At 32.7% G+C, this 8300-nt stretch overlaps 1 long non-coding RNA gene across 1 annotated transcript; it reads right to left on the bottom strand.

Moving 5' to 3' along the window:
* Window positions 1-408: 408 nt before the first annotated feature.
* Window positions 409-7937, bottom strand: LOC143074607 (uncharacterized). Its single transcript, XR_012977964.1, has 3 exons — window positions 7833-7937; window positions 5342-5830; window positions 409-2229 (listed from the first exon to the last, which is right to left on the bottom strand). It is a non-coding gene; the product is annotated as an uncharacterized LOC143074607 (long non-coding RNA).
* Between the last annotated feature and the right edge of the window lie 363 nt (window positions 7938-8300).

Genomic DNA, 8300 nt, shown 5'->3' on the forward strand with positions numbered 1-8300 from the left:
AAATTCCATTATATTGACAACAATGTGTAAAAAAAAACAATTATAAATAATAGGTAAAAATGCCAAATATCGGGTACAGCATCCAACATTGTGTTATTATCTCAATTACTATTAAAAAAAATAAACATATATGTAATAAAAAAACACAAAAATGCATATATACAATGTGCGTTAGTAAAATGGAAAACCAAAAATACGATAATTTACCAAAGCACTAACACAATAACGAGAGTACAGAGCCACGTCACAAAAAGGCATACAGACAAAGCACATTAGCAAAATTGTAAGTTTAATACTACAACTTGACTTATCAATGTTTTTGATAACAGTTACTAAATTTTATGATTGGACATCATTCGTAAAAATAAATCAGCTTGCTAACATATTATACGTTCAGATATTTCACATCTAATCTTGTATGGTTATATTTTTTACAAATCACAAAAATGTGTACATTGACCTCAGAAGCTAACAAAATCTTTAAACAGACTTATTAATTTTAAGAAGGGATATAGTAACGATACTGTTTTCAAGTCATTAAAGGTGGCATATGTTGGCTTTAATATTCACTTATAGGGTGTTTGCATCGGAAATAATTATATTTATTTTCAAACCATGAAACAGGTTATGTTCTTCTAACATAGTTTATGATGGTATGATACTCAAGCCCTAACGGGAGGTATTGTGCCTGATATTCATATGGTGAGAACATGATCCTTCGACATTTTAATGGAGATCTGGAGCTGGCATGTCAGTAACTGCTAGTAGTCCTTTTTTAATGTATGTATCATTGTCATTTTGTTTAGGGTCTTTTCTTACCTATTCTGATATCGGCCTCAACCTATTTTTAACTGAGTTTAACTGTGTGTTTTGTTGTGTTTTTTCTGCTTTGGCTAGAAGTATAGAGAGAGGGTTGCTATATCACAAAAAAGAGGGACAAAAGATATCAGAGGGACAGTCAAAAAAAAAATCAAAACGAAAAAGACAAACTGACAAACAATAGTACACATGGCACAACACATGTTTCACAAAATTTTTAACCCCGCCGCATGTTTGCGCCTGTCCCAAGTCAGGAGCCTCTGGCCTTTGTTAGTCTTGTATGATTTTTAATTTTAGATCAGTTTTATATTTCGGAAGTTTGTATGACGTCAATTTTCCCTTAAATAGTATATATTTGTTTTAAAGGTAAACTGAAGCACACCTCCGGGTGCAGAAATTTCTCGCTGTTTTGAAGACCCATTGGTGGCCTTCGGCTGTTGTCTGCTCTCTGGTCGGGTTGTTGTCTCTTTGACACATTCCCAATTTTCGGTCTCAATTCTAGCATGTTGAGCATTGGGCTCAGTGTGCTTGTCTAGTACAATGCAGGTTTTATATTCATATGTTCAGGTCTTCAATAAGCATTTATCTTTTAAACAGACATTTTTCTCTTGTTTCCTCCTTCTGTTCCGCCACCTTCTCCTCCTAATCATCATCAATATCAACAGTGGCCAAAAGTGATGTTTCGTTGATAGTTGAATTCCCTCTCTTAGGGATGTTATTAGCCAATAGGAAATGAAATCGGGACACATAACATCAAATGTAATTATAGAAATGTTTCTGAATTGGACGAACCGCGCTTGGCATAATTACAATATTATGTATCAAACAGGATACTAATAAAATGAAAGATAATTATGGATGTGGTTCCAGGCTCTAGGTTTGACCACATTTGACCAGATGAAACAAAAAATGTTTTAATATTCATCATCTCAATTTCATATTTCGGTCAGTGTAGAAGAAAAACAACATTGGTTGACTATATAATAAAACAGTTAACAGTGCACAAAAAATAATATTAAATGCAATAAAACAAAACACAGTAAGAAGTAAACTAATGTTACTTTATCAACGATTAATCACACATTGTGTTGGATTGTATGTCTCCTAAGGGATTTCTAAACCTGAATCATCTGGTGTGCAGAATCCTGCACATGCGTGGTAAGCACATCATTTTCTTTTGTTAGCATTTTATATAAAACTGCCATTCTTGAACATATGCCTTTATGATTTGTTGACCTCCAGCAATGATCTGACATTCTTCGGTTTTGAGATTGAAATTGACTCCTAGGCAACCATCTCTAAATGAACAGGCAAATACACATGTAACTATGTTGCGTTTCTTTATGGTAGATAGTATGGTCATATTACCATAGGTTCCAGGTTCACTACAGTAAAAACCATTAATCTGAGCTGAAAAGTCAAGTAGGTTAATTAGTTAAAAACTTTTTAAACATATTAATAGATATACTGATGCGGTGTATGTTTTAAAAATCTAGGTAAATTTCAATAATCATTTTAAAAAAGGTATCAGAAAGGTCTGGAAAAAAACGAATCAAGTGTTGTTTTTTTTTAAAGAGGGAACGCCATCAATACTAGTTTCTAAAGGAAAATTCTGTGGTAAATAGTAATAATTATTTTGTTAAAAAGTTATTTAACGCATCATATATATAAGGGAGTAAACACAGTAGTGTTAACTATATCATCCTTTTTGTTCTGAACACAGCAAGTAAGCTGTATACGTTGCGTAATTAAATGTTGCCATGTAAAAGCAGTTTTAAAGTACCTTATAAAGAAAGTATTCAAGTAAATTTTCGACTGTTATTAAATGCAACAGGAACACTTCAACAATATTTGTAGGTACAATTCTACGCGTTCGTGTAGAATGTTCTTAAATGTAACAGGAACAGTTCAACAATATTTGTAGGTACAATTCTACGCGTTCGTGTAGAATGTTCTTAAATGTAACAGGAACAGTTCAACAATATTTGTAGGTACAATTCTACGCGTTCGTGTAGAATGTTCTTAAATGTAACAGGAACAGTTCAACAATATTTGAAGGTACAATTCTACGCGTTCGTGTAGAATGTTCTTAAATGTAACAGGAACAGTTCAACAATATGTGTAGGTACAATTCTACGCGTTCGTGTAGAATGTTCTTAAATGTAACAGGAACATTTCAACAATATGTGTAGGTACAATTCTACGCGTTTGTGTAGACTATTATTAAATGTTATGTAAAGTACCTTATAGATGCTTAAAGTATTAAAGTAATATTTCGACTGTTACTAAATGTAACAGGAACACTTCAACAATATTTGTAGGTACAAATCAAGACTACAGATGATCAGACGGTATGTCCAACAAAATTGAATGACTGGGATCAAAGATTAACTTTCGAAATATGGCTTTTAAAGCATATAGAATGTACCATAGACATCCAATCTAGATATACTAGATTTTTGTATAAATAATGATTAAGAACACTAAATCGACATATCATAGGTCGGTCGTTAGGCTTTAGTATTAATAGTCATTTGACGGGAAGACCTCGGTCATTTGGTGTGACTCAGGTCTGGAGTCTAGTGTACATACGATTAGCAACTTTTGATTTGCTTAGTATATAGATCTATAAATAATATTTAATTTCTACAAATACAAAATGTACTTGACTTTTTACAAGGTCAAGTTTTTCTCGAACTGTTAATGACGACTTTACACTTAATTTATTGGATGTGTACTGATTGATATTTTAGTCTAAGATGCATGATTTTTTTCTTAGTTGCTACTGGCTTTGAACAAGCTGTCAGTAGCTAAGAGTATTTCAGGTCTGTACTTAATGCCTTTTTTGTGGGAATAAATAAACACCCTGCTACGACCGATCTGTGTTTTTTTAGTTTTTGTTAAATGTTTTTTTTTTTTTTTTGCGTTGTATTGATCTGATGAGTTCAGCCTTCTATGACTGATTTCGTGTATGTGTTCTTATGCTGTATTGTTATACCATTTTCCCCTGTTATGTGGGGTTTTGGCGCAATTCTGTATGTGGCTGTCAGGAACCTGTAATTCAGTGGTTGTTGTGTTGTTTATATCATATTTGTCTTAGCGTTTATTGTTTTGTACATAAATCAGGCCGTTAGTTTTCTGGTTTGAATTGTTCATAATTGTAGTTTCGGAGCCTTTCATAGCCTTTCATAGCTGACTGTGTGGTGTCGGTTTTAATCATTGTTGAAGGCCGTATATTCACCTATAGTTGTTAACTTATGTGTCCTTTGGGCTCCGGTGGAGAGTTGGTTCATTCGAAATCAAATCACTTAATTTTATTCTTTATATCAAAACGTGAAAATGTGTCTTCATGGCATTAGCTACGAATTAGACAAAAGATTTAAATAGGATTTTGTTTTTATCTCAAATATTTATGAAATCGGAATATTGAAGAAAAAAAATGTTTAGCTATAAGCAGTCAGTTTGGTTCAATTTTGTCAAAATATGCTCAAATACTTCGCTGGTGTATTATTGGCTTCCAAATCAATCATTCAGCCTTATTTGTATCCATATTCAGGCAACCTTCAATGTGATACTTAAACAGATGTGTGTTACGTGTGTGCTAAGCGTGTTCGGGTATTAAAACAGAAAAGAATGCATGGGCATTGAAAAATAAAACAAAGGAGCTACCGGAGAGAACCATTTCGTTGACTGATTCGGCACACGAAAGTAATATGTTTTATAGGTAAAACAAATATTTACAGACTTTAAAAAAATAACGACATAAAATTAAACAGACCTAGAAAAAAAATCTTCATTATACGATTGCACCTGCTTATCTCTATTGTTTGGATTATTATTCATATCGGGTCATATGACCATCGTCATTCTTCGTAGGTGATAAGATGGTTAACTAAATAGTGTCTAGTTTCAAATACACACGAAATAATAATACACAACAATGAGTTCATAGATATAGGAAGATGTGATATGAGTGCCCATGAGACAACTCTCCATCCAAGTCACAATTATAAAAGTAAACCATTATAGGTCAAGGTACGGTCTTCAACACGGCGCCTTGGTTCATACCGAACAGCAAGCTATAAAGGTCCCCAAAAATTACTAGTGTTAAACCATTCAAACGGGAAAACCAACGGTCTAATCTTTATAAAAAACGAGAAACATTATGAACCACATAAACAAACGACAACTATACTGAACATCAGATTCCTGACTTTGGACAGGTGCAAACAATTCATGCATGGTTGTGTTTCTAATTGACTCTATTCTAATTTGAATATACGTTCTTGTGTGTTATAAATCAAATCGGAGAGTTTGGGTCAAATAGGTGAATATGAATTTGACAGTTAAAACATTTTGAGTATGTCTTGGCATTCTGAATTCTTGTTTTTTGTTTTCTTTTTCTTCTTCTTGGTTAATCAGTGTGGTTCTAATTAGTACATTCACAACAAGATGTATATCATAACTCTTTTTACTGAAATATATTTTGAATTTTCATATAAAAAAAAACTTTATCACTTACAAAAGTGTTCCACAATCCACATTCCATTAGATCCCCATGCAGTCATGATTCCTACGCCTTGTATAGGTATTGGAGATGTGTCCGTCCAATCCATGACAATTCCTGTTTCTGCCGTTAGAGTTATTCTACCTGATTTTTCCCAATCAAGGACAAACGTCTTATATTGTGTACAGTTTAAAAGGTAAGGTGCATCAAACTCATAATATTCCTCTTTATTAAAACCTTTTCGAAGTATTCGTAGAAATATTAATGTATTGGAACCTCCCCCGATACATATTTCATAAACGTCAGGGGGGTCTAGATTGATTGCAGCAGAAAGTAAAACAAATGCATTTGAACATGCTTTAATGTGGAATTTAAATGATTTGCTGGTGGCAGGAAATATTTGGAAAGTTGACAAACTGGTGTAATAATTGGCTAAATTTGGAGTCTCCACAGTAATGTATCCACTGTTTTCAGTTTTAATCCATATTTGATCCACACGATAACCTACAGTTAAGATATAACGTAAAATATTTGTGTTTCATTATTTACTCTCATACCTGTGCTTTATATAAATAAAGTTTGACCAGCTATTATACCTTCCATAATACGACCTAATACGACCTTCCAATATTTGCGTTTGACTTGTTTCCCATGCAAATATTGACAGGAAATGAGTCCATCAAATCCATAACAATCTTTGGACAAATGATTTGTAGGCAAAATTAGCTTCAGTTTAGGATTCAGTTTTATCATGGTTTATAATTGTTTGTATAAAACGGAATTAGATTTTATAGTTTTTAAACAAAAAATATCAATTCTGATATTGGTTTATTAAACTGATTGAACCAAACAAGGTAAGAGACTGGTTCCAGTTTTCTAGAAATCAATTTAAAACCGGTTTTGGTTTCAAACATGTTATGAACCAGTCTGGCAGAACAAATAAAAGGTTTACTAGAATCAAATATTCTTAAAACTATAACCAGTCAGGAGGCTATAAATATGAGGGAGGCAGGAAAGTAATCACCATTTGACACCTGAAACTGTACGGATGTCAAACTATACTGTAAATTCAGAAATTATTGTGTGCATTTATTATTGCGATTTTTTAAAGAAAGGACGAAAATGAGAGATTTATTATTGCTATTTCAGGTAAATCTGCGTACACTTATATGTTTCTAATATCAACATGCGAGTTCTTCTCGCCCAGTTGCATTATTCGCAATAATAAAAACCTCGCAATAATTTCTTAATTTACAGTACTCGAGTATTCGAGTATCGCTTCTTAGAACCGAGTATCGAATACCAAAACGATATTCGACTAATCGTTTTACTGTTATAATTCTGCTGGCTTCTTTATATGAAATTGATCTCTAGAGAAAATTAGATAGTTATCAATGATTACTCATACTAGTAAAGAAATAAATTTTGTTTCGAATGCTTGTGGTTAATTGTCATTTAATATGCCTCTGAAAATATTCCTGAAAATATCTTATATCTGTACTGTGTGTTCATTGAGTTGTCATGGATTTTTAAGTACCCTGTCACGTCCGGTCGTCTGTGGTTTTCTGTTTGAATCTTTCATATTAGTTAAGCCCTTTTCAACTGATTTGTATAATATGTTCTATTGTAGTGCTGTTAAACCACTGTCCAAGGTTAAGGGAGGATTCAGCTCATAAAACATGTTTTACCCCACTACATTCTGTATGTGAATGTCCCAAGTCAGGAACCTGTAGTTCAGTGGTGTCTTTGGTTCATGCCTGTCATATTTGTTTTTAATCAATTGTTTTGTTATGAAATAGGCCGTTAGTTTTCTCAATTGGATTCTTTCATATTTTTCGTGTCGGTGCATTCCATAGCCGACTATATTGTATGGTTGTTTTGTTTTACTGTTAAAGGCCGTACGGTTGCCTATAATTGCTTACATTAACTTAATATATACTTTGGTGGATAGTTGTATTATTGATAAGCATACCACATCTCCTTATTTTCATATCTGTATATTTTAATTTTAAATGAAAAACGTCTTCTGATTGGGTGAAAAACTTTTGTCTATCAGATCAAAGACACAATTTTGACACCTGACCATGACGGCGTCAACGTTTTTACATGATTGTGTCCTTAAAAATGGAACTTTGAATAAGTTTTTAAGGAATGATTGATATATTTGTTTCTCTCTATTCGAAATTACCTAAACCATTTTGTGCACACTTTTAATTTCGCTAACTAATATGCTTTATCTATATGCTTTTCTGTGTTTCTTTGTTATTTTACTTAAAGTTTATAAATAACCCGTTATGAGAGTTTCTCCGTGTTCACCACATTTATTATGTCATTTTGGCATAGACAGATTTTTTTCAATTATAGTCCTTAATGCCAATCAAAATTAAGGAGCCGGATAGAACTTCTATGTAATGTAAATATTTTCAAATGAACGCACGAAAATTAGAAATAAATATTTGAGAAAAATAGTATAATGAAAGATTTTCCAATATAATTGCATTCTTACCAAGTCCAATTGTAGTGAAAACTGCAAAAGATATCGTGGTTATGATCATCTTTACCTCCAAAATGTTAAAGCCTCACAGTATAAAGCTAACAGAACCGACTTACATCTGAACATCTAAAACAAAGCCGCTGAATACAACATCAAACTTCAGCATTGATTTTGGGGATTTGAAAATATATGTCAGAGTTAGTAGAGCATGAAACTGATGAAGTGACTTGTAGAATTGTGGTTAAAAAATGCCAAAGGGATTAATGTTGATATAATGTGTGTGTATAGTGTCCATTAAGAATAATTAATTACTAGCAAGCTAACAAAAAACCCAACAGGACTGTAAACTTGCCTCGGGAACCTTTTTTAATACAAAGAAATAATGTTTAAAAGCTTAGAGTGTTTGTTTAAATTAATACTTTTAGAAACGAGTCCGCTGAGTGTGTACAATACTACGGGTACTAGCTAGAGAACTTCTCA

Source organism: Mytilus galloprovincialis, chromosome 5 (assembly GCF_965363235.1).
Source record: "Mytilus galloprovincialis chromosome 5, xbMytGall1.hap1.1, whole genome shotgun sequence".
NCBI lineage: Eukaryota > Metazoa > Mollusca > Bivalvia > Mytilida > Mytilidae > Mytilus > Mytilus galloprovincialis.